Here is a 22,782-nt window from a genome sequence, read left to right on the forward strand (position 1 = left end):
AATAAAGGGCAACCTGGTTCCTGCTGCAATAAAGAAGCTTTAGTCTAACAAAAGAAATCTTTAATTAAGCAAAGCTGAAAAGACCTGGCATTCTTCCCAATGTGTCTTTCCTTTGAAAGAAACTTTACATTAAGTCTTCCTGACCTATATGAAACTGAATATAAATTATATATTTAGAAATGTAAAAAACAGATCTAGTCAACAAAAATCTTAGTATTATTTGATTTAGAAGAGATCTAATCACACAAAGCAACTTTGAGATTAATGTAATTTATAATATAGCTCTTAATACAAACATGAAATACATAATACTGCATTTCCACAAAGTGTGGGTCAGAAGTAAAGTAGTCTAATATTTTCTGAGGCTTTCATTTATAACCTAGTAATAGCAGGACTTCTGTTATTCTGTCCACAATCTCTACTTTTCCAATAAATAAAATTAAGCCACTAAATTTCAGTGAGGAAGTCACAAATAAGCTATTAGAAAAGCCAGAGACTTTCAAATTATGAATGAAGATAGAAACTGATTAATTAATTTATAATTCATTACACAAACATGAAACTATAAAGTATATTTCACTTACTGTGGCACTCTGAGGTTTACTACCAGTGGCCCAGGTAGTTCTTCTGAGTCTGGATGGTCAAAGTCTGGCATTACATAGAGCTTTTGTAGGAAACTAGAGAAATAAGAAAAAAGGTTAACTGTTTCCACCCTAGTGTGGTGCCTTATAAAATTACCTCATTTTAAAAAAATCATACAGAATAACTGAAATACAGAAATACACATCCTAGACAGAGGACAGACAGTACCTGGCCCCATAGCAGACATGGTGTCACTGGGCTTTCCTGCCACAAAATCAACATGTGCACTTCGGTAAAAGGTCCCATGTCCCAGCCTGTCTCCTGATGGCTTTATGTTCTGTGAATGTAGAAATGGTACAATCAAAAGAGAGGGAAGAGGGAGGAGAGAACTGACATGAGATGCAACTAAAGTTTTAACTTTTCAGAAGTCACAGCTGGTTCTATATTATATTTATCTTAGGATACTGTAGCTTTTCTTTTTCTTTTTGAGGTATGGTTGGCACACAACATTAGGTCAGTTTCAAATGAGTAACATAATCATTCCATACTTGTACATATTGTGAAACAGTCACCGCAAGTCAGTTGATGAGTCCAAGCTGTTACTGTTTGCCACTTAACAGGCCAATAAACCAAGAGAGGAGTTGCTGGGACAAGGAATAAGTGACTTTATTCAGGAAGCCAGCAGATGGAGATAATAGCAGACTGCTGTCCCCAAAAACCTTACCCGAGTTCAAATTCAGCTTTCTTTATACTAAAAGGGGAGGGGTTGTGGTTGGTTGGTGCAAACCTCCTGGAACCTGAATCCTTTCTTTGCTGCTGTTGATCTGGTCACAGTGTTCCTATAAATCCCCACAAGACCAATGTTCTTCTGTGTTTTGCAACTTTTTATTTCTATATGAATGGAAAGGTGTTCTTCTTTAAGGGTTAGAGCCTCGACAATAGGCTCTCCTGTACATTTCAGGCTAGAGACAACATTCTCTTAGTGATTACTTTGTAGCAAAACCAATAGAATACAAAGCTTAAAATACAAGAAACAGATCCACATGGAGTCAGGTCTGTTCTTCCCTATTTGAAGTCTAGATGAACTTTCATCACCATACACATGAGAATTTTGAAGGTCAACTCTCTTAGCAAAAGTTTCAAATATGCAATATAATATTATTAAGTATGGCCACCATGCTGCTTCTTACATCTCCATGCCTCATTTGTATTAAAACTGAAGTTAGTTTCTCTTCACCTTCACCCATTTCTCTGCACTCACCTCCTGCCTCTGGAACAACCAATCTGTTCTCTATATCTATGAGCTTGGATCTCTTTCTTAATTCCACATATAAGTGAGATCCTCCATTATTTGCCTTTCTCTGAGTTATTTCATTGAGCATAATGCTCTTGAGGTCCTTCCATATTGTCACATGGCAAGATTTCATTGTTTTATTTGGCTGAATATTCCATTGTACACCTAAATCACCATTTCTTTATCCACTCATCTGTCATTGAACACTTGGGTAGTTTCTACATCTTAGGTGTTGTAAATAATGCTGCAGTGAGCATATGGGTGCATATATCTTTTCAAGTAAGGATTTTCCTTATATGCATGATCATGACATTGAGCAGTACACCAGCAATTGACCCAACGTTAACTGACTGTAATTCAATTTTTTTAAAAATAGTTAAGTGCTTTCCTTTTCTTTGGATACATACCAGAAGTGGGTAGCAGTGTTATATGATAGTACTGTTTTGAATTTGTTGAGAAAACTCCATTCTGTATCCATAGTGACTGCACCCATTTACATTCCCATCAATAGTGCACAAGGGTTCCCTATTCTCAATATCCTCTCCAATATTTGTAATGTCTTAGCCTTTTTTGTTGTTGTTGTTGATAATAGCCATTGTATTCAGTGTGAGGTGATATCTCATTGTGGTTTTCATTAGCACCTCCTTGATGATTAGTGACACTGAGCTTCTGTTCTTGTACATACTGGCCACCTGTATATCTTTCTTAAAAATTATTTATTTAGATCTTCTATGCATTTTATAATCATAGAGCTTGTTTATTTTTTGTTTCCTATTGATTTATATGACTTCTCACATGTTTTGGATATTATCCACATGTCAGTCATGATTTTCAAATACTTTCTCCCATTCACAGGGGGCTTTTTTATTTGTTGATGGTTTCCTTTGTTGTGCAGCTTTTGAGGTTCATGTGATCTGACTTGTTTATTTTTGCTTTTGTTTCCTTTGCTCTGGAGGCAGATCAAAAAAAAAAACTATCACCAAGGCTGACATGAAGAAGCTGACTGCCTTTTTTATTTCTAGAAGTTTTATATTTTCAGATCTTACATTTAAGGCTTTAATCCACTTTAAGTTAACTTTTGTGGATGGTGTGAGATGGTGGCTCAGTTTCCTTCTTTTGCTTCTGGCTGTCCAGCATTCCCCACCACCATTTACTGAAGAGATTGTCCTTTCCCCATTGTATATTCTTAGCCATTTGTTGTAAATTGACGGAAGTAACTGATGATACATGCATAGGTTTATTCCTGAGCTCTGGATTTGGTTCCATTCACTTGTGGGTTTGTGTCTATGCCAATGCCATCCTGTTTTGATCACTATAGCTTTGTAATATAGTTTGACATGAGGGAATGTGATGCCTCCAGCTTTGTTCTTCTTTCTCAAGGTTGCTTTTGCTATTGGGTGTCTCTTGTGTTTCCATACAATTTTTAGGATTGTCCTATTTCTGTGAAGAATGCCATTGGATTATATTAAAGATTGCAGTACGTCTGTAGACTTTGGGTATATGGACATTTTAACAATATTAACTTTTTCAGTCCATGTGGATGGAATATCTTTTCATTTATTCCTGTTGTTTTCAGTTTCTCTCATTGAAGTCTTACACAGTATTATGGATATTGTTCACCTGAACTTGAGTGTGCATCAATTGAGGTGAAACAAATGACTAGTTGGATATTGGAATTCAATTATTCCCTGTGCCTTTGAGAATCAGATTTGCCAGTGAGGAAGAAAGGAGAAACAGATGTCCCAGAAGAGGTTAAGTAAAAATCTCACAGTTCTCAATTTGAATCGGATGTATCTGTATAAACAACAGAGAATTTTCTCAAATATGTAATATCTAGCACTTCCTAGGGAAAAGACCTAGAAACAATGATCAAGCCAGAAGCACGGGGGATACCAGTGTCAAATATTTAGTATTCAATATTATTTCCCACTAAAAGAAACTAAGGTTTCTTGGAGAAATTACTGATTCTAGTCCTGGGCAGGAAACATACAAGATAAGCTTGAAACATTTTGCCAAACCAGATGTCAAGGAAGCGTTCAGACTACAAGCATCACATCAAAAGGACTTAAAACCTAACCTGAAGGGGTTCTAACTGGTGACAAGATGAGACAGTTTGAACAGCAGCAAATGCAATAACTGCAGTGCACTGTAATCTGTCAAATAGGTTTTAATCCTTGACTTCATTTTGGTTTTTAAAATTCATTATCTTTGCAAGATGACAGAGTAGCAATTCATTGTTTTGATAATGGATAAATGAATGAAAACAAAGAAGCATCTAACCTGCCTTTCCTCTATGAACTGCTTCAATGGGTGACCCAACAGTAGATGAAGGGAAGTGTCTCTTTACAAAATTAAACCAGCTGATAAGTGAAAAAGAAATGATGTAGTTAAAATATCATCCTTCTTCACCCCCAAATGGATTAACCAATCTAAGCATTGAATGTCATTGCTGCTAACACCTCAAAAATAGACAGACAACTTGACTTTTTGTCATTTGATGAAACAGCACACCAATATCTAGGGTCTCATCAAACATCTTGATCTTTAGTCTGATCAAGCCTCAGAATACCCACCTCAAGACTCAGCTCAGGAGTCACTTCTTCCAGGATGCCTCCCATGGTTGCTCCCAAACTAGATTAGGCACCCCATCTGTGCACCCATGGCCCCCGGGCTGGCTATATTCTCCTGTAGCATAGATCATACTCTTAGCCCACTTGTCTGTCCCTGCCACACCTGGCAGGCAGGATGGGCAGCCTGCCAGAGCTCTCCCAGAGAGTGGCCTTGGCCCAGCTGGAAACCATCCCTTCAGCCCTGCCCAGCCTCACGGCCCTAAGGAGGGTCCCATTTCTCCCTCCACCTCCACTGCCTGCTTTCTCCAGCTTAAATTAATAATTTTAAAGTAATTAAGCCCAGCAAACCATAACTGATTGAGTAAGAACTGCTGGTGGCTGGCAGAGCTGTGAAGCATCACTTCTGCCTAAGCCTGAGTTTGGAGGGCAGTGGGGTAGGGGCCTGATCCCAGGTCCACACTCTAGGGGCCTATCCACCCCGTGGCAGAGATAAACCCCTCTGAGCATCCAGGCACCTACTGAGACTGTCAGGAGACTTCTTAATGAGATTAGGCAGAGCCCGAGAGAGCTCTGTCTCATGTGTGGAGGATTTCTATTCAATTATTCAGAGCAGGACAGAACCTGCCCAGGAGGATGCGGGAGCCCTTGTCAATAAGGCAGCTCACTCCTGCCCTCCTAATTCTGCCATGGTCAGTCCAGCCCCTCAGGGTCCATGGTAGCCTGGGGCAGAGTCCCCACCAGACAGAAGGAGGAGCAGAGCTGGCCTGGGGTATGGGGCAAAGCCAGGTCTCTCGCTGCCAACCTGGGATTTCTCCCCCTCCCTGGGAACCTAGGTGAGCTCTGAGGGGTGACCACAAATGAGCCATCCCTAAGGCAGCAGACAGCCCTGCCCACAACAGGGTGTGGGGATAGGAAAGACTCTCCCAAGTGGAAAACGCTGAGTCTGGGGCCAAGGTTATGGGTTGTGGCTACATATAAAGTGCGGGCACGGTGTGTAAGGCCAAGACCCACCACCCACCGCCTTCCTGGAAATAGGACGTTGACACACAGTGAGAGGAAGGACACAGTGAGGGGAAGGACCTGCAGGAGGCCACAGAGCAGTGCACTCCACCTCCTGGCCTTCAGGTCCTCCTCCCTTCATGACTTAAGGGTGTGAAGGGAGGTCCCAGTCACACCACATCCACAGGGACCCTCATGAAACCTGGAGGGGGAGGGGCTCACACCCAGGGTCCTCTCCCTTCTCACCCCAGAGCTTCTGCCCCACCAGGCTGGTCCCCACCCTTCCCTCACTACCCCAAACACCACCCACAGCTCCGGTCACTCTTTCCTCCATGCCTGAAACACACTTCCTTTAGTCAAAGCCTCCCGACCTTTGGGCTACCACAAGTGTTCCTCCCCCCAAAAGCCTTCCCACACTGCCCAGCCACCTCTGGTCTCGTTCCTGACCCCATGAGCACAGCACAGAGCTCAAAGCCTGGCTCTTTCCCTCCTAATGCTGCCCACCCCAGAGAGCTTTCAAATCCTCAAAGTCTGAGGTCTCCTGGAATCCACTGTGCAGAAAGATCTGGTCACCAGGTGTGGCCCCATGGCTTACAGCCCAATCCCAAACCCCAGAGCACCTTGGGGATGGGTAGAGAAGCCCCACTCTGCGAGGCCACTCTCACTTTTGGGGACCAACAGAGAGAAGGAGGGTATGCTGGTAATGGGGACCCAGCCTCCTTTCTTTTCTTCACCACCCACATCTGCTCATCCCCTTTCATTCTCAGCTAAGGGGCTGGGGTGGCACCAGGGCATCCCACTCCACTGGCACCAGGACTGATCCGGAGTAGACGGTCTCCATGCGGCACCCATGAGCAGTGATCCTGGGACCCTTGGGAGGCTCTTGTTAAACAGTCTCCAACTTCCCATGGGGAAGCACCAGGGGGTTGGGCTGATTAGACAAGAGCCTGCAACAGCCTGGGGGCTCTGAATAGGTAAGTCTGCCTGGAAAGGAGGCCTACCCCCAGGTAGGCAGGGACAGGATGTGGAAAAGGAGGCAATGTCCTGAGGGTACCATTTGGGCCCCTGGATCCAGCCATGCCTGAAGTTACACAACCTGAGGCCTTTTCTATTATATGGCCTGATAAATATCCCTATTTGCTTAGGCCAGTACAGGTGTTACTGACATCCACAAGACTAACATAACTAACACAGAGAGTGACTTCAGACAGGCAGGATTCCCTGACGTGAGGCTGGGGGGAGGTATTCTCAGATGGTCCAACTTAGCAGTCCCGCAAGCACACATGGGGGCAACAGCTTCCTCTCAGACATGTGAGGCAGGATCTCCACATCACTCAGGGCACCGTAGCTCTGCCTCCTTGTCACGGAAGTGGGGTCCTGACAGGAAGGGGCTCTCCAAGCAGACGATCCTTGGACCCACCCACCACTAGAGTCTCAGCCCATCTGCAGGTGTTATGCCTGGGAGCTCACTAGGGCACACAGGCAACACTCCTGTGTGTTTGCAGGCCCACACGTGTACTTGCCATAGGTACAGTCACACGGCCACTCAACAAACACTTGCTCTGGCCCTGCATTGCTGGGAGTCTTGAGATGCATAAAAAATGGTACCTGTGCTCCCAGACCCCACAGGTGACCCCTAAGACATGTGAGGAGATGGGCAGGGTGGCATGGTCACAAAGAGAAAGCCCGAGCCCCCTCAGGGAACAGAGCAGCCAGGGAGGGCTTCCTAAAGAATGCCCCAGAGGCAAGGCTGGAGCAGAGCTGGCACGCGGTCCCTGTCCGGCTGCACCCCGCCATCTAGAAGCTCCCCTGAAGCACTCAACAGCACTGCTCAGTGGGTGCTGATACTCATCAGAGACCCATTCTGTCCTCCTCTTAACCAAGTTCCAAAAGCTAAGCAGCCTGACACAGCTGGAGTCCTGAGCTATGCTCCCTAGGATGCTCCTGATGAGGACTCTGTCATCAACAACACAGAACTTCAAAGCCCCTTCAGCCCTGGCTCACCAGGAGGGTTCTAATTCCTGCTTCCTCAAAGGCCAACGTGCACAGATGGTGGCTACATCCTTGCAAATAGGCACCATTCACCACCTGCTGCAGGGGTACAGGGGTAAGCAGGTCTGCAGCTTGAGCACCTCCAGTTGCCCCTCTCTCCCCCTCCCCCTTCCCTTCCCCAAATCATCATCCCCATTTCACACATGTGGAGACTGAGGCCAGAATCGGCGGGCTCCTGAGCCCACCAGAGCATTCCCAGGTGGAAGATAAGAATGGAAACCCAGATGCAAATGAATGTCTTTACAAAAGAGAAAGAGACTCACAAACACAGAAAACAAACTTATGATTACCGGGGGAAAGCAGAGGGAAGTGATAAATTGGGTGTGGGATGAGCAGATACAAACTACTACATACAGAACAGATAAACAACAAGGTCCTGCTGTAGAGCACAGGGAGCTGTACTCACTAACTTGTAGTAACCTATAATGAAAAAGAATATCTACGTGCATAACTGAATCCCAATGCTGCACAAAATAAACCAATGCAACATTACTGTAAATCAAGTATAGTTTAATTAAAAAAAAAAACTGATCTGAAAAAACCCAGATCCTGGCTTATACCCAATACCCAGACAGCTATCAGGCCACACAGACCCCAAGGCCAGTACCTGGAGCCCAGTGTGAGATTCTACTTCCCCTGGGTAACCTTCCTTCCTTCATCACCCACTCCCAGCCCCACAGGCACAGCTCAGAGGGGATGGACAGACCAGTGGCCCTGAGCCCCTGACAGAAGAGCTCAGGAGGGGAAACACCTTCCAGAAATGAGTCCCCCAAAACTATTCCCTGCTCCAGATGGTGAGCATGGGAAACCCCCTCGCTGTGACTGTAGCCTTTGTGCTGGGCCTCAGCATCCCCTGTGGAAGTGGCCCCTGCCCGGGAGAGGCTGTGCCATCAGCTCCTATCATTTCTTGCCAGGAGAGGCCTTCAAATCCAGAAGCTGACCAGGAGGGAAAAGCCGGCATGAGGTGGCAGGACATGGCAGCTATAAATGCAACAAGCCCCACATGCCGTGGGACCCTGAGTGGTTCTGAGCATGACCCCGAGCTTGAGAGGGTCTCAGAGAACAGAGGTCCCATGTGTCCATCTGCCCTGTTATCCATCCAGGGGCTTTTACTGAGCACCCATGACCGATGCACCAGGCTCCGCTCTAGGAACTGAGCAGTGAATGAGACAGACCAGTCCCCACCCTCACAGACCTGGTGCTCCTCACAAATAAACTAATAACATAATTGCAGGTGGGGAAGCTAGCAAAGGAAAAGAAGGCTTTGTCAGGGAATGAGAGGGGCCCTTCTTGGAGCCAAGAGGAGCCTCTCTGAGGAGGTGAGATCTGAGGAAGAGCTGAGCCTGAGGAGGAGCCTGTCATGTGAAGAGCCTTCCAGGTAGGTGTGGATAGTGTGTGCAAAGGCGCCACAGTGGGAGCCTGCTTCACTTATTGGTGATACAGGAATAAAGTCAAGATTGCTGAAGCCGAGATGTCAAGAGGAGTGGCGGCAGTGAAGCAGGGGAGCTCAGCCCTTGTGGGGGTACTTGGGGGCTTTCAGGCCCTGATAAGGGGTCTAGATTTTATTCTCAGTACTGCAAAAAGCCATTGAAGGGTTTCAACAGGAGAGGGAGGTGACTGGATTGATTTTTCAGGTAATTCTGGCTGCTGCATGGACAGAGTCCTGGAAGGGAGAGCAGAGGCAGGGAACACTAAGTGAACACAAGGATCCAGGCTGAGGCTGGGGACATGGCGGTGGAGGTGGTGAGAACTGGACAAAGGCCTGAGATAGGGTGAGGGTCACGTGCATAGTGGGAAGGCGGGCAAGGAACAAGGAGAATGCTGGCTTGCTATCAATCCTTCACATTTCCCACATCCAAGTACTAACCCTAACCAGGCCCGACCCTGCTTAGCTTCCGAGGTGCCTTCACATTTCTGAAGCAATCTCTGCTTCACTGTGCTCTCTGTATAATCCCCCATGCTCCCCAGGGCTGTCCGAGATGATGCTCACACAGCCCTGGGCACAGGGGTCCACAGACACTGGGTATTGAGGGATGCCTCTGCTTTTTAACAGGCCATCACCAGGAGCCTGTACTAGACCACAGCTGCCAAGCACATCACATTCCTCCCCTTGGTGAGGTTCCTGGGCTGGCTCCCAGGGCCATCCAGATGACTCCCCACAGACTTCTACACTGAAGGAAGGAGGAACAGAAAGTCTGGGGTCCAGGCCCTAGAAGACCCCATGTGCTGTGACTCTATAAATTCCATATATAAAGAGTATACAGAAACAGAACACAGGATGGAGTCTGGGACAGAAATGCAGCCATTAGTGGTACATCAGTGATTTCCACCAGATAAGATCCCGTGTCCCATGCACACTGGCCAGTGACCCCATGTGGAGCCACAGAGTAAGCTAGGGAGCTCGAGCAGCAGGATTGGGCCAGGCCCAGGCTACTGAGCATTTTGGAGGTGGGTAAGAGTGACACAGACACCCTGTGGGCTGGCTCAGGTCTGGGTAGGAGAGGAAACCCTCTGGAAGGCATGCGTGAGTCGGACAAGCTCTGAGCAGGCTGGACTTTAAAGGAGCAGGTGTAAAGTCACACACTAGAATCAGTCACCTGCACAGGCTCCAGGAGGGGTTCTGTGACACATCACCCTTTCTTGGGCAAAAGCCCTGTGCTTGAGGACCAGAGACTCAACCAGAGCCATAGCGGGAGGAGAGGCTGAGGGTCAACAATCACCAAGGCTTCATTAATATCAGCAGAGCATCCAGAACCAGCAGTGACCATGCTTCTCCCCCTGCACTGGTCAGACATCATGAGGACAGTGACTGTGGCTCCTATTTCCTGAGCGCCTCTTTAGTGCCAGGCACCAGCTAAGTTCTCCACTGTCATTACCACATTTGGTCCTGGAGACAACCTGTTAAGGGAGGGACCACTGTCCCCATCCTAGAGGCAGGAAAGCTGAGGTCAGCAAATTAAGTCCCCTATCAAGAGACATTAGGAATGTTGTGTGTTAAGAGAGGCAAGGATAAAATGAACAAATCCAAAAGAGAACCAAGTGAGAAATATTCAGGCTGCAGGATGTGAAGCCTGAAAAAGTCTGAGGGCACAGTGGCTGTCTTTAAACATTTAAAGGGCTGTGGGGTGGAGAGAGCCTCAGGCCACTGTATCCCAGGCTAAGGGCCCTTGGAGCTGAAGGGATCTCATCTCACACATATGGGCCCTGAGGCCCTGGGGGCCAACTCCTTCAGTAAAAGCCTGGAAGGGAGGGAGAGGTGAGTCAGGGCAGGGGCCCTGGGACCACAAAGGACTGAGGAGGAGCAGCAACTGATGTCTGCAGCCATGACAGGGAATGCAGCCAGGACCCTGGGACCGAGCCAAGTCAGGGCCCCTCAGCACCTAGCACCGGCCTCCCAAGTTGGGCACCACTGTTACACACCCCGGGAGCCCAGCCCAGTGACGAGTTCAGGTCTCAGAGCTTTGGGCCCCAGTCCAGGAGCAGAGGTAAGGCAAGAGCTAATGCCTCTGCCTTTGCACCGAGCAGGAGGTCTGCATGGGGAGGAGAGAGCACCGAGACCGCCTCCCAGGCCAGGCCCAGGCTGAGCCTGCAGGGGCTCAGGCCACATCAGGGCTGGCACAGGGACAGACTGAGCCAAGAGCTCTAGCCAAGGGCCCGGGGAGGATGGTGTCTAGCCAGCGGGGTCCATATCTCTGCCCTGACCTGGGGGTTGGTAGACCTAGGCAGGGCCCAGAGACCAAGGGGTGTCATGTACTCTTGTCCAGGGAACAGGAGAACAGAGCGAATGGTAGCTGGGACACAGAGAGAACCAAGGCTAAGGGGACAGTGTGCCACCGCCCAAACCCTTAACTACAGCACGGGGCTCAGCACACCGCTGCTGGGCTCCCCAAGGATGGCTGCTTGCCAACAGCCTCCTGCCTGCTATGCACACATCACCTCTCTAGATCCACCACCACAACGCTGAGGTAGCCCCACTTCACAGACACTGAAACTGAGGCTTGGACAGGGCGAGTGGCCTTTTAAGATCACACAGCAGATAAGTCACAGCTGGGATTTGAAACTAGCTCTGCCTGACCCCTTCCCACCAAATAGAGCAAGTTATGGGCTCTACAGCCAGCTGGTCAGGGGCTGGCCAGGCTGGCTGGGTTCTGGCCCTGATGCGCACTCAGAACAGTAAGGCTGCAGCAAGACTGCAGTTCCGTGCAGCAGCGGCCACGTGTTCACAGAGCCTCGCCCACACAGGTGGCTGCAGGCAGCCTCCCTGTGAGTCAGATCATCAATATCAACCTGCTTCCCTGTGGCCTGGCCTGGCCCAACTCCATTCCTTCCGTGGTCCAACAGCGCCCACCTCTGGCCCAGGAAGGGAAGGCAATAGAGCTTGGCTTCTCCAAAACCAGAGGAGAAGGGCAGCCGAGAAAAGCAGGCCAGGGCACAGAGGGGCCATGAAATGCTGCACCTCCAGGCTTGTGCTCCTGAGAGGGGAGACCACGGGCTTGGGTGCCAGAGCCTCCTCTGTAGGCAGTGAAGAGGACACCACCCAACCCAGGTCAGGGGAGGGGCACCACCCCAGACACATGCCTCACAGACATGCCCACCCACAAACACTCACAACAATGAAGGCCCTGAGCCACACAACTGTGCCACCAGGACTGGGTGCACACACTGGCCCACGGAGCTGGAAATGAGCCTCACATGCCTGTGACATGGCCCACAAGGAGCCCAGCCCACCTGCTCACAAGCTCTCCACTCTTGCCCCGCAGGGCAGAGCACAACCTGTGCCATGTCTTTGGTGGGCCAGGGAAAGAGCCCCCAACTTGCATAGCACGGTGACTGCCCAGGCACACAGAGGGCCCTGCGCAGCCCAGCTGGTAACAACCCCGCTGGTCTCCAGTGCTGTGCCGCCTGGCAGGACCCACCCCTGTTAGCTCTGGGCACAGGGGCCGGCCACTCACCTTCCTGCAGGGCCTGAAAAGCGTTGTTGACCTCGATGACCTTGAAGGAGCAGATGATCTTCTAGCTCTGCAGGATGTCATCACTGAGGCTCAGGTCTGGTGCGGCCAGCTGGAAATGCCCTGTCATCCTTGGCCACTTTCTCCTGGAAGATGGCACCTGGAGGAGAGGAGGGGTCAAGACCAGGCCTAGAGAGGGGGTCTCCTTCCTCACCCCACCCCCTCCCTTGGCCCTCAGGTCATGGTGCTGGCAGGACTGCAGGTTGCCAGGTGGTGGGGGTCCTGGGCTGGAGTTTCAGCCACATAGGAGAGTTTAAGTCTCTCCTTGGTCCACCAGCACAGAAATACACCCGCCCCCATAGGCCAGCACACTTGACATGAGTTATACATATACACGGCACATGCTGCCACCAGGTCATACAAGTCTCTCAAAACCAAGCTACTTCAATTATGAGCCATGACCCACATAATGTACTGAGCCAAGCTGGCATGACCTTAGGCAGCACATAAAGGCCCTGACATGGTCACAGGAGTGTCATCCCAGAAGCCAGAAAATTTCCCTGCAGGCCAATGGCCCCAGCCCCAATCCCAAAATTGGATTGATGACTTCCATCTGCCTTGCTAGCCTAGAGCAGAGCAAGTAGGTCTGCAGGGGCTTTCCTGTGCCAGGGGCTTCTTTATGCAGGGGCTTTGGGTGACTGATGACAGGCAGCTCAGTCCCAGCCTGGCTGTCTGGGCTCTGCCTCCTGTTCTCCATCCTTCCCCGCTTTTTCTTCTTCCAAGTACATTGGGGGTCTCTGGAAGGGGGAATTGGAGAAAGTTCCTAGACTCCTTGCCTCCTGACACAGGAAGGCTGAGCCCAGAAGGGGCCATTCTTAAACCGTGAACAGCTCCTCCAGGGTGGCCTTGAGCTGGACCTTTGCATTCTTGCCATGGCTAAGTCTGTGCACTTACACCTGAGATCAGTCAGACTCGCCAGAGCCTGGCTCTGCAGCCCAGACAGATCTGGAGTCCTCCCTCCTCTCCAGGATCTGAGGGTCATCACAGTCCCAGGGTTGGCCCCAGTGATTCCCCTGAGCTGGGGGCTGGGCAGGAGGAGGGAGGTCCCCTTCCATGCTATACCCAGAGCTGCAATGCTGACCTCCAGACCCAAGCTCCACAGACATCACCACCCACCACTGGGAAGCAGGCTTGGCCCGGGTCTCTGCCTGGCCTGGCCCATCATTCCTCAGTTCTCACCCCTCCCAACTCCCAGTTTCTCTAGGCTCCCTGGTCTTTCCCAACTCCCAAAAAGCAACCCCTGTCAGTCCCCCAAACCTGCCCAACTTTCTGGGATTTCCCCATGCTGCTATCAACTCCCACACACTCCCCATCCACAGGCCCCCTCCTCCTCTCTGTCTCATCTTTTCTCTCCTGGTTTTACCTCCATTGGTCTCATCCTGCTCATCTTGCACACACACTCCCCCAATACACTACTGCCCAGGCTTCTCCCCTGGCTCTCACCCCCCAGACCATCTGCCAGCACCCAAACTTGGGCCTTGAGAAACTCTGGGGCTGTCCAGGATTGGGTTACCATCACCACAATCACATACACATCCACACCCACATCCACACTGGGAGATACAGACACATACCAGGGAAACAGGCAAACACTGTGTCTATTCTAACAAGCTGAGAGACAGTCATGTACACACCAACACAAGCTACAATGGCCCCACACACCCCAATGCTCTCTTACAGTGACATCAACATGGCGCCAGGCCCATACACAGCCACACACGCTGACAACACCCACCCACCCACATTCACCCACAGTTCATGTTGGGCCTTTTTGATCCTGCCCTGCCAAATTGGTGAGACCAGGGCCCTATCTGACCCAACTCCCACTGCTCTGAGCTGAGAATAAAGGCTCGTGCTACCCCACCTGAGGCCCAGCCAGGGTATAGATGTGCCTCTAGCCCGGGGTTCCCCAAAGCCAAGTCCCTAAGTGTCCACAGAGGCCACAAGGCCCCACGGGGGTACTGGAAACTCAGGAAGCAGCGGGAGCCCTCGGGAGCAAGGGGCTGCCCATGCACATCTCCCCCACGGGGTGGCACAGCCTGGCATTTCTTGGTAGCAGCACCCACCAAGCCCTCAGCTCAGGGAACAGCCAAGTCTGGACACTGCATGGCTGGGGTCCCCCTGCTCAGCCTCGGTCCCGCAGCCCACTGCACCTACCGATGTGGATGCTGGAGTTGGCCTACACCGAAACGCATTGGCAAATCCAGCGGAGAAGTCACAGAGTCAATGCTTCCATGTCCCCTGGTGTGCGGTTCATCTGTGGGCAGAGCAAGGCTGAGGGCAGCGTGAAGCTAGGAGGCACCAGTCCGGGTCCAGTCCTGGTGAGCTGAGCATGCTGCATCTTCCCAGGCCTGCCTGTCCCAGCCCAGCCCAGCCCAGCCCAGCCCATCGCGGTCAGGCCGCTGCTCCAAATCTGGTGGTGACTGCGGTGATGCGACAGCTCAAGCCCAGGCTGGCACAGCGGTGGCATTGGTAGTGCTTCCCGTGGCTCGTGAGGCTTCAGAGGCAGCGGAGGCAGTGGCAGTGACAGCCAGGACCACACAGCAGCTTGTGGCTCACAGTGTGTCTGGGCCCCCGTGAGGAGTGAACTGCAGAAGAAGACCCCCTCCCTGCCCCCCTCCACCCTCCTCTTGTCCAGGTGACCACACAGTCTCAGCCTTGCCCTGCGCTGCTCTTCGCTTGCAGCTCAGAGAGGGCGCAGGATGCTCCCTGCTCCCAGCCAGAGGGACTTTCAGAGGCCAGGATGGTGGGGGGAACCGCCAGGGCTGCAGTGTGAAGATGTGAAGGAAAAGCCGAGCTGGGCCGAACTCGTAAATCTAGGTTTAACAAGTGTCTGATTACTGATCTGAGTTCTGCTGGGTTCACTCATAAATCTAAGTTAATAAGTTTCGGTATGCTGATTCCCTGCTCATGTATTTTTCGATAGCCAGCTAAATTTTCAGAGAGACATATCTGGCCTTGGAATGTCAGTTTGCTGCCTCCCTGCCTCTGCTTTTGTGATAAGGATGCTGCTAAAGCTGTTCCATGCCTACTGGTGGAATACCCCAAGCTTATAATTAACCCTATAAAACCTTATGCATACATTCTGGAGGTGCTCAGAGCTTCGGAGCAGAAGCCCTTCCAAGCCCGCCGGTTTAATAAATCTGAGTACTCCAACTCTCCGACTGGTGTTTGTTTCTTGGCTGGCCTATCATTTCCGTAACACAGAGACTTGGTAGCCCGGGGCCTCGTGCCCCTTGTTCACCAATGACGTGAAGATGAATAAGGGTAGGACTCGCACTGCCCTCTGAGGTTCCTGGAACCCCTGGTGCCTGCTGACCTCAGCCACTAACTGCCTCACTCCACGACCCTCGCTCTGGGCAGAAAGACCCTCATGGAGCCAGGACAAGGATAGCCAGGAGAAAGATGGGGAGGGATGCTCAGCCAGGCACCGGGATGTAAGGGGACACGCCATGGCCAAATGTCTGGAGCAGAGCTGTGGCCATGGGCTGGACCCTAGATCGTCCTAGGGACCTTGGTGGATGCCCATCCACCGCCCCACAATTCAGGGCTCAGCAGCAAGTCAGGCAGGATGCTCGGACTCTGAAGCCCAATTCATGGTGAGAAACCAGCGCATCCCTCACCTCAGCGCCTGGAGGTGAGGAGCTTTCCAAGGGGCTGGCCTGCTCAGACTCCAACCCTGCACGGAGCCTTTGACACATGAGCTGGGGTTGGCAGTTCCTTTCTCTGAGCCAGTGGAGAGCGGGGCTCTCTACACCGGAGGTGAATGCTTCTGGCCAGGCACCACCACCAGACGTAGAGGTAAGCTATTTGGGCCCCAGCCTGGGAGGAGGTGGCAAGCCTGAAGGGTAGCCACCATTCCCCACCGCCCCACCCCCCACCAAGTTTCAGACAGACTGGGCTCCACATGGCACACCCAAGATTTGGGGGAGACAGCTGAGTGTTCCCAGACCAAGATTCCATGGAAGTTTGATCTGGGAGCACCTGATAGAGCCTCCTACAGGAGTCCACCCCTGGGAGCCCAGAAGCACCCCTTAGCCCCGTTGTTGGCCTGGCCCCAAAGCCTCTACCTGATCAGGATCAGGTGCTGGGTATGAGAGATTCAGAGATGCTTTCCTAGAACTCCCCACTCACAGGAGAGGCAGACAGTTAAACAGATTATTAAAAGATGTGGCAAGGACCACAAGTGCCAGGTATACACAGGCACGTCCTGGGCTGTGATCTAGCCTGGGAGGAAGAGCCAGAGGATGGCTGCCTGGAAGAGGTGACAGCTCTAAAGGCTGAGTGAGGGTTACCAAGGGAGAAGGAAGGGAGGCTTTCAGGCACTGAATGCTGGTTAGCCAGCCAAAGCAAGAAGAGAAAGAATTTAATGTGAGTGACAGACTGTGTGTGTGTGTGTGTGTGTGAGTGTCCCCAGTGAGGCAGCCCTTGCAGTAGCTAATGGGACTGACTCAGTTGGGCAGGGGCAGCCTAGGGGAGAGGAGAAGCTGGTTTGAAGAAACAGTAGGGAGCCACATGGACTGGCAAGGTGATCTTCAGGATGAAGAGCCACTGGGCAGAAACAGAAAACTGACCAGGAATGCAGAAGGCCGAGCTGTCCAGCTGAGTGCAATGCTCACACAAAGGCACTTCCTCAAGAAATCCATCTTGGCCTTGAATTGTAAAACATGCCCCACTCAGGCTCTGCAAACTCTCCATGTCTCCCTTCTCATTCTGTGGAAATTCTACTGTGCACTGGCTCAACAGCTGCAGACAGAAGAAAAATAAATAAAGGATGGATTTTATTATCTAACAGTTTGGTTCCTATGGGGACTGTCTCCACCTCAGAAGCATGGTAGTATATTCACCCTCTAGGGGCTCAAACTTGAGATCAAGAGCCACAGGGTCAGGAATTCTGCAAACACACTTGTTTGGACCCCTGCAGTATGGCAGTAAAGTAAGCATGTGATAATTCTAACCCAGTTAGAAGTTTTTCTTGATATTATGCTAGGCAGAGGTAGCATGATTGCAGTGAGACCAATCTCAAGACCCCCTTCCAAATACTAAGACGTCAACTGACAAGCACACAGTTTTGAGGAGGCTTCTGTCAGTTTGTAGTTTGGATGATGAGGTCCCTCTAGTTTGAAGCCTGAGGGCTATGACTCAGGCTGGCTTTCCCCTGGAAGTTCTCGGCCAGAGTATCTTCGTCCTCTCCACCTCTCACAATGTGGGGTCCTTCCCCATCCCAAGATGCTCAGCTCCTAATGCTCATCCTCCTGCACTCCCAAGCCAAGCCAGTTTTCCCTGCTGGACTGGAATGGCCTGGTGAGCCCTTCACTAACCAGGAGGGGCACTCTGCCCAGGTCCCATTTCTCCTTGAGCTGGGAGGCCAGCCCAGAGATGACTGGGGCACTATGCCCCCTACCTCTATGCAAGACTCTGTGAATCCTGTCTGCCACCTGAAGTTGGGATTACCAGTTTCTAAGGATATTGGCTATTACTGGGGCTTTATCAGGCTCATCAAATCCTTAGTTACTTATTGATCCTGGCCAGCCCAGTCCCTTTAAGACCTGACAACCTCTGAGACTGCAAAAGCTGTCTCCCCCAAACCAGAGTCCTGGGGCAGCAACTCTCCTTGATGAACAAGTTCACCCCAACTCTAATAACCTGGCTGGAGAAGAGAGATTAGCAATCTCTGAGTCATATGATGTAAATCCATTTCACAGAGGGGAAAACTGAGGCCAAGAGGAGTAACTTGCTGAAGGCACCTGGTGAGTTGCCGGTAGACCCAGGACTCAATCCTCTTGCTTTGCTCCTCACTACACAAAGATATATTCACAGAAATTAAAAGTGGGTCAATAAATCCTTCATTTGAACATTGTTTAGCCAAAACAAGTGATCATTTTTTCTAAAAAGATCTTCATCTATACCAACTATAGCTATAGTTATTCAATATTTACCATAGGTAGGCACTGGGCTCAGGACCTACATCTTACTAGAAGATGGTATTCCCATTTCCCACTTGGGAAAGGAGGTGCAAAGCGATACCCTGAGCCCATCAGGAATCTTAACAGGAACACTACTACAAGCCTGTAGTTTGCCACCAAACCTGCAGATGAAATGTCAAGGAAAAGAAAACATGGTGGCCCGCTAGGAAACCACAATCATCATCACTTAAAGTTTTGTCATCCCATAAAGCAGACCTCTCCTTTCTCTGTCATCACATTTCTCATCTCAGCCAATAACTGGACTGAGGGAGCACCAGCTGGAATCCTGACCTTCCCAGGAGCCTGCAGCCCTGGCATATTCCCTGGGGTACTATCTGCTGCACATAGAACCCCCACCCCAATCTTGCTCCTTTAAGCAAGCCCCCAAACCAGACAAGATACTGTACCATGAAAGACTGCCTTCCTCCCTCCCTCCCCAGCATAGAGCCCTGACCCAGGATTTCTAAGCTAGTTCAGCCCAGACCTGCATGAAGGTGACCACTTGCAAGAGAGAGCAAGACCCAGCTTGGGAGATTCTCTGCAGGCTTTGGCACAGAAGACCAGTTCCCCTGAGAACACAAGGAGGAAGCCAACCCCAGTACTGGGATCAACCTCCCCCAGGGCAGGGTCAGCATCTTAGAAAGAGCCAAGCTCTATGCCCTGTATCTTCAGTTCCAAGCTGAGGTCTACCCAGTGGCTCCAAAGAACCCGCATCTGCCAGAATCTGAGCTCAGAAAATCCCACTGCTATTTTCCTCTCTCAACCCACTGGGATTTTCTTTAAAAGAAAAAAAGACAAACCAACAACAACAACAACAACAAAAGCATGCATTTATTCCTTATTTCATGCTTTCCCTCAGTCACTGCCTTTGGTCTTCTGTTGTACATTAATAGTCCATCTCTACTTGACTTCCTTACCCCTTCTTCCCAAACTCTTTCATCTCATTTTTACTGTTTCTCAGCATATGTTTATTTGATTTCATTTTCTTTGTATTACTGTACTTTTTACTTTATTTTTACTCTAGTTACCCTCATGGGTTTTTACTTTTCAATTTCCCAGACCAGCAATCGTCTGCAGCCATCATTCCTCATTCCATTATTTGAGGCTTCTATTCTATTTAGCTTTGATTTTCTCCACCTTGGGGGCTGGGCAAGTGAAACTAACTGAAGGTGTCCTCCAGGCACTCGCCTTGCTGCAGCCTCCAAGGCAGGACCCACTGGTAGGCCCAACCCCCTGGCCACACCCCGCCTCCGCAAGTACTCTTTCTACTTCATTGCCAATGTAACAGAGGAGAACAAATCTGAATCTATGTTGGATCTGTTCCTTTAGTTTTAACCACTGTGCCCTGCTATCTAGGCTGTCAACAATGTTGCCTTTAGCCTGAAATAGACAGGAGAGCCTATCTTGGGGCTCTGACCTTTAAGGATGTTAGCCCTTCTGCACTTACGTGGAGACAGCAAGTTGTAAAATAGAGAAAAACTTTGTTTTTGTTGGAAATTTACAGGGACACCATCACCTGGCCCACGTGGATGGCTGCAAGAACAAAGAATGCCTGCAACAAGAAGTTTGCAACAACCAACCATACCCCCTCCCTTGTTTGTTTTGTGTGTGTGTGTGTGTGTGTGTGTGTGTGTGTAAAAGGAACTTGTAATCTGACTAGAGCATGATGGTTCTCCAAGACATTGTTCGGCCATCCTCTCAATCAGCTGGCTTTCAAATAAAGTCGCTATTCCTTGCCCCAACATCCCATCTCCCAATTTATTGGCCTGTCGTGTGGCTAGCAGAGTGAGTTTGGACTTGGCAACGCCAGTGGCACAGTGCAGGGACCCATGTCTGGCAGCCCAGCTGAAGAGGCTTCCATTTGTTGGAGCCACGCCCCACAGGCCAGTGAGGAGGAAGGAAATCACACAGCGTATCCTCCCTAGACAGGAGCACCTCCTGTCTGCAGGGCAGGGGCCTCTTTCTCCTCGTTCTACAGTCTGGAAACTGGGGACCATTTAGAGTGTGCAGTGTGCTTAAAACCAGGATAATCTGAAATGTTACCTGCGTGAGAAGTTGCCTCTTCTGCAAAAACAATCTAGAACCTCAGAGCTCTGCCCCAGGGCCCTTGAGATTTGTCTGCCCTGGAGGTGGGGGGCTCCCCAGGCCCCCTTCTCTCAGAGAACTGGCCTCAGCCCAGCACCTCCACCAGCTGTCAAGTCGAGGAAGCGGCCTCTAGTGGAGGCCCAGTGTCTGTTGGGAAGCTGTCCCTGCCAGGCCTGACCTTGGGATCTCTGGGAGGCCAGCTTTGACTCTAGGGCTGACTCACCCCTCACTGCAAAAAAAGAGGTGTGACCTATTTGTCGCAGGAAGGAGGAGGAGAAAGAGGCACTGCACTCAGTAGGGAACAACAGGCCAGTCCTCCATTGCCAGCCCCCAGGGGGACCCCAGGGGACCTTAGGGACTCCTCCTCATTCAGTGCTGACCCCAGCTGATGTGGGGTCAGGGAGGAAGGACAGGGAAGGAGGGTCAGATCATCAGGGCCAGGGTGGTGTAGGGTGGAGGGGAGTTAGGCTGGGGGGTGGATCTGGATGGCTGTGGGTGGGAGCAGCACTTTGGGGTGATGTATGTAAAATGTGAATGATGACAGTTTTGTTTGGAAATGATCTCAGATCACTGCAGTCTTATTCATGTCTGTGCTGCTTTACAGAGTGGGGTCCAGAGAAGGAGGCTGAGGAGGTCCCTGGAGCTATGGATCCACAGGGGGCTGACTAGATCTTCCTCCACATTGACATAGGGTCCTCAGACTGGTCCTGGGAGTCTGCAGCTTCCACTTTCCTGAGGGACCCTTGCATTGTTATTTTCCCTCGAGCCTGATTGGCCACAGGCCTGTGGGGCATCCCATCATCATCTGCACCCCTGAGCAAACTAGAGATTGAGAGCTATTTTCATGCCTTTCAGCCCTCTGAACACTACCCAGCTTTCTAGAATGGAGCCAAGAGACAGCACTTGTCTTTGGGGAGCTTCAGTCTGCTTCCCTGAGGCAGCCAGATGATAGGCCAGGGTGTCCTGAACAGAGAGGAAGTCTTGGCCTGAGAGACAAGGCTTTTTGCCTCTCTGCACCATTGTAGAGGGAGCCTCCTGGGATTATTGCAATGAGGGGAGTGGTGGAGTCAGCTTCATGTTAATCCCAAGGACACAAGGGGAATGGTCTGAGAGGAAGTTCACGGGGTGCCTGTTAAAGGTGTGTAAAAGGGGAATGACAGTCAGTGTCATTGTGGGATTTGTGGGATTTCTGTGCGGAGCATCTTGTCCAGGTGAGGGAGGAGGACTCATCTTGCTGTGGCCTTAGGGGCTAACGAGTCTGCAGAGGTGCCCCACAATTACTATTCCTTCCCTTCCCACCCACGGCTGGCTGGACCTGTGTGTCGACTGGTGGCAACACAAATTTGTATTTGCATATAAAACAGTTCCTCCTATAAGGGAACCCCACTAACTGTTGGTGGGGATGCAGTTTGGTGCAGCCATTACGGAAAACATTATGGAGATTCCTCAAACAACTAAAAAGATTTACCCTATGATCCAGCAATTCCATTCTTGTTCATACATCCAGAAAAAACTCTAACTGGAAAAGACACATGCACCCCAATGTTCACAGCAGCACTACTTACAATAGCCAAGACATAGAAACAACCTAGATGTCCAACGACAGATGACTGGATAAATAAGTTGTGGTATATTTACACAATGGAATATGACTCAACCATAAACAAGAATAAAATAATGCCATTTGCAACACATAGGTAGACTTGGAGATGGTCATTCTAAGTGAAGCTAGCCAGAAAATGAAATATAAATACCACATGATATCACTTAAATGTGGAATCTAAAGGAGAAGACACAAATGGACTTATCTGCAAAACAGAAACAGACTCACAGACAGAGAAAACAAATTTATGGTTATCATAGGGGAATGGAGAGGGAATGGGTAAATTGAGAGTTTGAGATTTGCAGATACTAACTACAATATATAAAATAGATAAACAACACGTTTATACTGTATAGCACAGGGAACTATATTCAACATCTTGCAGTAACATTTAATGAAATTGAATATGAAAGTAAATGTATGTATATTCATGGGATATGACTAAAGCATTACACTGTACACTAGAAATCAACACAAAATTGTAAACCAACTACACTTCTATATATACATATATACACACACACACACACACGCGCGCGCGCGTGCACACACACATGCACACACACACACAGGGAAAAGAGACATGAAATGGGAAAATTCCTTGAAAACCACAAACTACCAA

General features: G+C 49.9%; 1 pseudogene; it reads right to left on the reverse strand.

Moving 5' to 3' along the window:
* LOC102539570 (zinc finger protein 532 pseudogene) overlaps positions 1 to 22,782 on the reverse strand; it is a 49,036-nt pseudogene that overhangs the window by 16,026 nt on the left and 10,228 nt on the right.

Source organism: Vicugna pacos, chromosome 11 (genome assembly GCF_048564905.1).
Source record: "Vicugna pacos chromosome 11, VicPac4, whole genome shotgun sequence".
NCBI classification, from domain to species: Eukaryota; Metazoa; Chordata; class Mammalia; order Artiodactyla; family Camelidae; genus Vicugna; species Vicugna pacos.